Below are 9,067 nucleotides of genomic sequence, written 5' to 3' on the forward strand. Positions count from 1 at the left end.
AGCTTGTGGAGGCCTGAAAGACGGTGCCAGGGCTGCCGCTGTCTCTCAGGCACCTATTTCTGCTCTTCCCTTAACAAAGTAACAAAGACAGAGGGAAGCCCAAACGCTTCATTTCTGGGAAAAGAAGGAGGAAAGGATCTAACAATATTCTCTCCCCTTTTTAAAACTTCTGCTAAGAATGTGCAGAAACAGGCCAGGTGTGGTGGCTCATGCCCGTAATCCTAGCACTTTGGAAGGCCAAAGCAGGTGGATTGCCTGAGCTCCGGAGTTCGAGACCAGTCTGGGCAACATGGCAAAACCCCGTCTCTACTAAAATACAAAAAATTAGCTGGGTGTGGTAGTGCATGCCTGTAATCCCAGCTACTAGGGAGGCTGAGACAGGAGAATCACTTGAACCTGGGAGGCAGAGGTTGCAGTGAGCCGAGATCACACCACTGCACTCCAGCCTGGGCAACAGAGTAGAGACTCCATCTCAAAAAAAAAAAAAAAAAAAAAAAGAATGTACAGAAACATCAGCTCCAGTTTCTCTAGTTCAGCCTATAGTAGGATTGTCTGCTAAAGTAGGTAATGTATTGGGTTCAATAGTGCCCACCCAGTCTGGCACAGTGGCATGTGCCTGTAGCCCCACCTATCAGGAGGAGGCTTAGACAGGAGGATGGCTTGAGCCTAGAGTTCAAGGCTGCAGTGCACCATGGTCATACCACTGTAATCCAGACTGGGCAACATAGTAAGACCCCATCTCTAAAATAATAATGACAATAATAGTGTCTCCCCAAAATTCATGTCCAGCATGAATCTCAGAATGTGACCTTGTTTGGAAGTAGGATTTTTGCAGATGTAATTGGTTAAGATGACATCATGCTGGAGTAGGGTAGTCCATAAGCCAATGACTGGTGTCCTTTTAAGAAGGCCCTGTAAAGACACAGAAACACACAGACACACGGGGAGCATGCTTTGTGAAGACAATGGCAGAGATAGGAGTGATGCATCTATAAGCCAAGAACTCCAAGAATTGCCTGCAACCACCAGAAGCTAGAAAAGAGGCATGGAACAGATCCTTTTCAAAGCCCTCAGGAGGAACCACCCCTGCCAACATCTTGACTTCAGACTTCTAACCTCCAAAACTGTGAGAGAATAAATTTCTGTTGCTTTAAGCTGCTGAGCTTGTGGTAATTTCTTACGGCAGTCCAAAGAAAGTAATGCAAGCCTGGCATGGTGGCTCATGCCTGTAATCCCAGCACTTTGGGAGGCCCAGGAAGGCGGATCACCTGAGGTCAGAAGTAGGAGACCAGTCTGACCAACATGGCGAAACCCCATCTCTACTAAAAATACAAAGGTAGCCGGACGTGGTGGCGCATGCCTGTATTTCCAGCTGCTCGGGAGGCTGAGGCAGGAGAATCGCTTGAACAAGGGAGGCGGAGGTTGCGGTAAGCTGAGATCGCGCCATTGCACTCCAGCCTAGGCAACAAGAGTGAAACTCGGTCTCAAAAAAAGTTACATCAACAATCCCATATTTGGCCGGGGCAGCAGCTCACACCTATAATCCCAGCACTTTGGCAGGCCAAGGTGGGCAGATCACTTGAAGTCAGGAGTTTCAGACCAGCCTGGCCAATATGGTGAAACCCCGTCTCTACTAAAAACACAAAAATAACCAGGTGTGTTGGCAAGCACCTGTAATCCCAGCTACTCAGGAGGTTGAAGCAGGAGAATCACTTGAGCGTGGGAGGTAGAGGTTGCAATGAGCCAAGATCATGCCATTGCACTCCAGTCTGGGCAACAGAGCAAGACTCTGTTTCCAAAAAAAAAAACAAAAAATCCCATATTTACTATAAATTGCAAAGTAAATCTTTGCCAGTTCTTTTACTTCTTTCCAGGCTTTCTGGGCCACTGAAATTCTCTTTGCTATGTGCTTTTTAAGTTTCCTGATAATAGGGTTTTATTTTTTAGCAGTCCCTATCCCGACACACACTTAGTTTTCCCAGTGAAAAACTAAATCTAATGTCTCTGTTTTGATCAATCCAGCTTCGATTATTAATACCTTATAACTAAATGATCTGACAAAGACAGCAGGAGAGAAAAAGGTGTCAACGCATTTTCTAGGGACACTCAATTGATCCCTGAGTTATTTTGTGTTTAAAATGGTATCAATGAAGTTATCTTTGACCAAGATTTTCCTCCTCATTTCTCAGGAGGGGTCAAACATAAAATCTGGTCTAGAAAATCAATATGGAGGAGAAAGCAGAACCACTAAAATTCACTTAACAGAGTCAAGAGTACACAGGAGTCGTTCAGCCAAAATATGTGTGAATCTAGTCTCTGCTCTCCAGGAGTTAATCGTGGCCTGTGCTTCAAATCTAGTTTTTACAGCAAAATTCCCTGGGGTCCTTTTAAAAAATATGGATTTCTAAGTTTTACTCTTAAAGGTTTTTGTTCATGAGGTTTTTCTGTAGACGCCAGGAATCTGAATTTTGTTTTCAGAGTATGCCATGACATGATATTCATGACACATGGAAAAATTTAAAAAGCAGGTAGGGGAAAAATATGTATATTGTGGGCCAGGCCGGGTGACTCACACCTGTAATCCCAGCACTTTGGGAGGCAAAGGTGGGCGGATCACGAAGTCAGGAGATCAAGACCATCCTGGCCAGCACGGTGAAACCCTGTCTCTACTAAAAATATAAAAAAATAGCTGGGTGTGGTGGCACGTGCCTATAATCCCAGCTATTTGGGAGACTGAGGCAGGAGAATCGCTTGAACCTGGGAGGCAGAGATTGCAGTGAGCCAAGATCACACCACTGCACTCCAGCCTGGGTGACAGGGCGAGACTCCATCTCCAAAAATATATATATATATACACATATATATATATATATGCAAGAATATTTAAAGTAACTTTATAATAGTCCATACCAGAAGTTAATCCAATGTACATCTATATTTGGGTAGAAAAATAAATATTAGTTACTTTGGATGATAGTATTTACTGAAAACACACCTCATATTACCTTCTGGGCTGCTGCATATATTCAGATAATTTTAACCGAATTGTGGTTAAAAGGTGTTTTCACATGTAAACGTTCATGGAGCACTTGAGGTTGATACACTTTATTGTGTATATTATATGACAATAAAAAATTTTAAAATGAACCAAAAAATATGATCGTGTGTGTGTGTGTGTAAGCCTTCTTCTGGACTTTTTCGTGTTCCTTAGTAAAACAGGAGCCTGCCAGCTTGTGGCCAAGAGAGCAGTAGCGAGAGGATTCTCCTTGACCACATCCAGTTCTTACCTCTAGGTGGAATTAGAGGACCAGCTACAACCCAAACCCTCCCTGGGCACGTCCAGAGTCTACATCAACCTTTCCTTCCTACCTAGCCTCACCCTCCTGCCACTGGTGATCAAGAGAAGAAAAGCAGAAAGAGTGGGAAGCAGTCACTACTTCCAGCACTGGCCCAAATACAAATGTTTACCCAGAAAATAAAAGTTTTAAAGGATCCCATAGAGTCACTGCTTATATTAATTATGTTATACAATAGAGTAATTTCAACCACCTCTCATCTGTCTCTACTCTAGGCCTGATAATACCCCTCTCGGGGAATGTCTGACCTAAAAGTGTAGAGTGGAGGCAAAAAGTAAGGAAGACGCACCCCTTTAATGCTTCCATTATATGTTCCCTATCCTCAATCGATTAAAGATCACATTCCCTTATTAGTGGAACAGGAAGGTTCCACACATAGCACAGTCTTCCCAATTCTTGTTTCTGCTTTCTCCCAGTCTTTTGTAATTTTTTTTGAAATAGGTTCTCACTGTGTTGCCCAGGCTGGAGTGCAGTGGCATGATCTCAGCTCACTGTAACCTCCACCTCCCGGGCTCAAGCCATCCTCCAGCCTTAGCCTCCCAAGTATCTGGGACCACAGGCACACCAACATGCCCAGCTAATTTTTGTATTTTTGGTAGAGACGGGGTTTCCCCATGTTGCTCAGGCTTGTCTTGAACTCCTGAGTTCAAACGATTCACCGCACCCAGTCATCTTTTGCAGTTTTTAACAGATGTATTCTTTTTTCTGTTTCGCAGCTTGTCTTCTTTTTTTTTTTTTAAAAAATAATAAACTAATTCTAGCCAGGCGAGGTAGCTCACCCCTGTAATCCCATCACTTTGGAAGGCCAAAGCAGGAGGATCACTTGAGTCCAGGAGTTCAAGGCCAGACTAGGCAACACACTGAGACAGTCTCTACAAAAAAATTTAAAAATTAAAAACATTAGCCAGGTATGGTGGCACACTCCTGTAATCCCAGCTACTCAGGAGGCTGAGGTGAGAGGATCATTTAAGCCTGGGAAGTCAAGGCTGCAGTGAACTGTGAGTACACCACTACACTCCAGTGTGGATGACCCTGTTTCCATAAAATAAATAAATAAAACTAATTTTAATTGCACTTTATATGACAAGTGTTGTATCTTTAAGCCTACTAAATTTCTGATTTAAAAAAATTATTAAACAGTACTAAAAGCATAGTCATATTTGTTAAATTTCATATTGATAAGAACTGGTTTTGAATTCATATAAACATCTGCAATTGGCCAGTGTAAACAAAGACGATAGACGATGGTAATGGACCTTAATTAAACAGCCATCACTGCAATCCCATAATATTCCTTCCACTTTACCTACTCTGCGACTTTCAAACCAGGACAACAGATCATTGTGCTTCAATGGAGGCAGGTTTCTTTTTTTTTTTTTTTTTTTTGAGTCAGTGTCTGGCTCTGTCACCCAGGCTGTAGTGTAGTAGTGCAACTCTGCTCTCTGCAGCCTCCGCCTCCTGGGTTTAAGTGATTCTCCTGGCTTAGCCTCCTGAGTAGCTGGGATTACAAGAGCCCGCTACCACGCTCAGCTAATTTTTGTATTTTTAATGGAAACGGAGTTTCGCCACGTTGGCCAGGCTGGTCTCGAACTCCTGACCTCAAGTAATCCTCCAACCTCAGCCTTCCAAAGTGCTGGGATTACAGGCGTGAGCCACCACACCCAGCCCAATGTAGGCAGGTTTCTTATTTGAAATGGTCCATGTGGTCTAACATATTGTGGGTGCTTCTTCCTTCCTAACCCATATGGGTTTCCATTGATACTTGTTCCTATAAGCTGCAATATTTGTTCCAAGAGACCTGATAGTGGCACTACACTAATTTCCAAATGCCTAGGATCCTCAGGATGATGCTTTAGTACCAGAGCAATTGCAAATTCATAATTAACCACAGAGGAATGCCAGTAATGCTATTTGTAATTTTTCTCTTCTTGTGCCCAACCAGGAATGTGTCCATGTTTCATCATGGACCAGATTCCTATTTAATTTTTCTGTTTCCTTTGCTGCTATCCAGCACTCTGGAGTAGCTTGGAAGTACTCCTCAACATTCCAGGAAAATTCTTTGAAGTTTTCTTTTGAATGTAGAAAATTTTAAAATCTTTTAACAGGTTGTTTGTTAGGTTTTCTATCTAATCAAGCCCAAAGGTATCTCTGTAAGTAGCAACGTAACAACATGTTCCGTCCACTTTTTCTGTTGGAATTGCACTGTGGATACCTCCATCTAATGCCTCATGACTTACAGTTTTCGTTGCCAAAACGTTAAATGACTGATGTTGCCTTTCGGTGAGGGTTCCATTTTCACCTCCCTAGAAGCACACGGCATTTTCCGCTCCTCGAAGCTGAGGCGCCTAGTGGTGAGCCCAGCAGGCGGTGCAAGAGTAGAGCGCATTTCTGAGCAGCGCCAAGCACAGGCGGGAAGAAAGCCCTGCGCAAGTAAGCCCGGGGCTCAGGCTGCTCACACCACTTGCCCAGCGAAAGCTGCAGCCCGCGCCCCCAAAACCTTACTTCCATTTTTTTTTTCTTTCTAGACTTCTTCCTTCAGGATTATGATGAAAAGGGAGAGGAATATGGGAATACAGGCCGGGCGCAGTTGTTCACGCCTGTAATCCCAACACTTTGGGAGGCCAAAGCGGCCAGATCACTTGAGGTCAGGAGTTCGAGACCAGCCTGGCCAATATGGCAAAACCCCGTTGGGCATGGTGGCACACGACTGTAATCCCAGCACTTTGGGAGATCGAGGCGGGCGGATCACTTGAGGCCAGGAGTTTGAGATCAGGCTGGCCGACATGGTGAAACCCCGTCTCCATTAAAAATACAAAAATTAGCCAGGTGTGGTGGCATGTGCCTGTAGTCCGAGTTACTCAGGTGGCTGAAGCAGGAGAATCGCCTGAACCTGGGAGGCGGAGCTTGCAGTGAGCTGAGATCGCGCCACTGCACTCCAGCCAGGGCGACAGAGTAAGACTCCATCTCAAAAAGAAAAAGAAAAAGAAAAAAAAGAATATGGGAATGGTAGAAATACCAGAATAGCTCCTGAAAATTTTCAAACTATTGTCCCAGTAACAACTTTAAAGCGGTAAATTGTTGAATAATTAAGGTTTATAGCTCTGCCATTCTTAGACAGCATAATTAAATAATTTGGTCATTTGCAAGAAAAATGATGGCAATAAATCCTTGGAAATGAAGATTGGAAATGGGGCTTAGAAACAAGGCCACCCATTCTGCTTTGTTTCCTCATGTAATGTCCGCGTCGTAACTTGGCAAGGAGAGTCTGGAAATAATTTTTACTTTCTAACGGGAATATGGTCTTTAGGTTTTCCAAGACCGTGCATCTATCTATCTATTTATTTATTTTCGAGATGGAGTTTCACTCCTGTTGCCCAGGCTGGAGTGCAATGGCGAGATCTCGGTTCACTGCAACCTCCACCTCCCGGGTTCAAGCGATTCTCCTGCCTCAGCCTCCAGAGTACCTGGGATTACAGGCGTGCCACCACGCCTGGCTAATTTTTTGTATTTTTAGTAGAAACCGTGTTTCACCATGTTAACCACGCTGGTCTCGAATTCCTGACCTCACGTGATCCGCCCGCCTCGGCCTCCCAAAGTGTGGGGATTACAGGCCTGAGCCACTGCATCCAGTTGACAGTGCATCTAAGAACAAGCTCTGGAAGTAGAAGTGGGTTGAGTCCAGAGTAGAGGAACGTTCACCACCCTCCTCTTTCTTGACAATTGCCTCTTTTCCTTAGCTTCTATGAACACCAAACTTTAGGCATTCTACTTACTTCTCCGTTAACTTCCTCTCTCCTCAGATTTGTTCCCCACAGTCATTTCCTCAAGAACACCACTTTACTTCCACCAGCTATGGTCCTCAGTTCCAGCTTTCCTTTTTTATGTTAAAAAAAAGGCCTTTAGGCCCGGGGCGGTGGCGCATGCCTGTGATCCCAGCACTTTTGGAGGCCGAGGCGAATTGATCACCTGAGGTCAGGAGTTCGAGACCAGCCTGACTAACATGGTGAAACCCAGTCTCTATTAAATACAAAACATTAGTCAGGCGTGCTGGTGGGCGCCTGTAGTCCCAGCTACTGTTGAGGCTGAGGCAGGAGAATCGCTTGAATCCATGGAGGTAGAGATTGCAGTGAGCCGAGATTGCACCATTGCACTCCAGCCTTGGTAACAAGAGTGAAACTCCATAAAAAAAAAAAAGGGCCGGGCGCGGTGGCTCAAGCCTGTAATCCCAGCACTTTGGGAGGCTGAGACGGGCGGATCACGAGGTCAGGAGATCGAGACCATCCTGGCTAACACGGTGAAACCCCGTCTCTACTAAAAAATACAAAAAAACTAGCCGGGTGACGTGGCAGGCGCCTGTAGTCCCAGCTACTTGGGAGGCTGAGGCAGGAGAATGGCGTAAACCCGGGAGGCAGAGCTTGCAGTGAGCTGAGATCCGGCCACTGCACTCCAGCCTGGGCGACAGAGCGAGACTTCGTCTCAAAAAAAAAAAAAAAAAAAAAAAAAAAGCATTAGTAGAGATAACTTATTTTATTGTCTTGTCTAGGTCTTTCCTACCAGTACAGTGGACAGATTATGTAGTAAAGATGAACCAAACCCTAACTGTTTACTAGCTGGATAGCTGTAGGGAAGCTGTTTAACTTCTCTAAACCTCAGTTAACGCATCTTTTTAAAAATTAAGATTAAGATTTATATTGATTTAGGCCGGATGTGGTGGCTCACGCCTGTAATCCCAGCACTTTAGGAGGCCACGGCGGGTGGATCACGAGGTCAGGAGATCAAGACCATCCTGGCTAACACGGTGAAACCCCGTCTCTACTAAAAATACAAAAACTTAGCCGGGTGTGGTGGCAGGTGCCTGTAGTCCCAGCTACTCGGGAGGCTGAGGCAGGAGAATGGCCTGAACCTGGGAGACGGAGCTTGCAGTCAGCTGAGATCGTGCCACTGCACTCCAGCCTGAGCGACAGGCTGAGTCTCAAAAAAAAAAAAAAAAGATTTGTATTGATTTAAACTTAAATTTAGATTTAAGATTAGAATTACTAAAAGATTTTATGTCATTGAACTTTTGTAACCACCCGCTGAAATATATATGATTATTAATTCCATTTTACAAGTAAGGAAACAGGTGAGACGATAAGTGATCTGTCCAAAAGTCACTCAGTTGCCAAGTGGCAGAGCTGAGATTTGAACTGGCATATGGATCCTGAGTATAAACTTTTTATCACTCTGCTCTATTGTCTCACATACTTGTTGACTTAATATTAACTATTACTGCTTGGGAATTTAGGGTAGTGAACAGATTATAACTAAAATCATAATCTAAAAATGAACCTGGGCTGCACACAGTGCCTCATGCCTGTAATCCCAGCATTTTGGGAGGCCGAGGCAGGCACATCACTTGAGGCCAGGAGTTCGAGACCAGCCTGGCCAACAAGGCGAAACCCCATTTGTATTACAAATACAAAAATCAGCCAAACATGGTGGTGTGCACCTATAATCCCAGCTACTCAGGAGACTGAGGCACGAGAATCGCTTGAACCAGGGAGGTAGAGATTGCAGTGAGCTAGGATCACCACTGCACTCCAGCCTGGGTGACAAAGCAAGACCTTGTCAAAAAAAAAAAAAAAGTAAGGGCTATCCCAAATCCCCTAAAGCTTCCTTAGAAAGAAAGAAAGAAAGAAAGAAAGAAAGAAAGAAAGAAAGAAAGAAAGAAA

The 9,067-nt window shown here is 44.4% G+C and overlaps 1 pseudogene; it reads right to left on the reverse strand.

Moving 5' to 3' along the window:
* Positions 1–4,488: 4,488 nt before the first annotated feature.
* LOC111542210 overlaps positions 4,489–9,067 on the reverse strand; it is a 5,281-nt pseudogene continuing 702 nt past the window's right edge.

The sequence above is a fragment of the Piliocolobus tephrosceles genome, unplaced genomic scaffold, assembly GCF_002776525.5.
Source record: "Piliocolobus tephrosceles isolate RC106 unplaced genomic scaffold, ASM277652v3 unscaffolded_20, whole genome shotgun sequence".
Lineage (NCBI taxonomy): Eukaryota > Metazoa > Chordata > Mammalia > Primates > Cercopithecidae > Piliocolobus > Piliocolobus tephrosceles.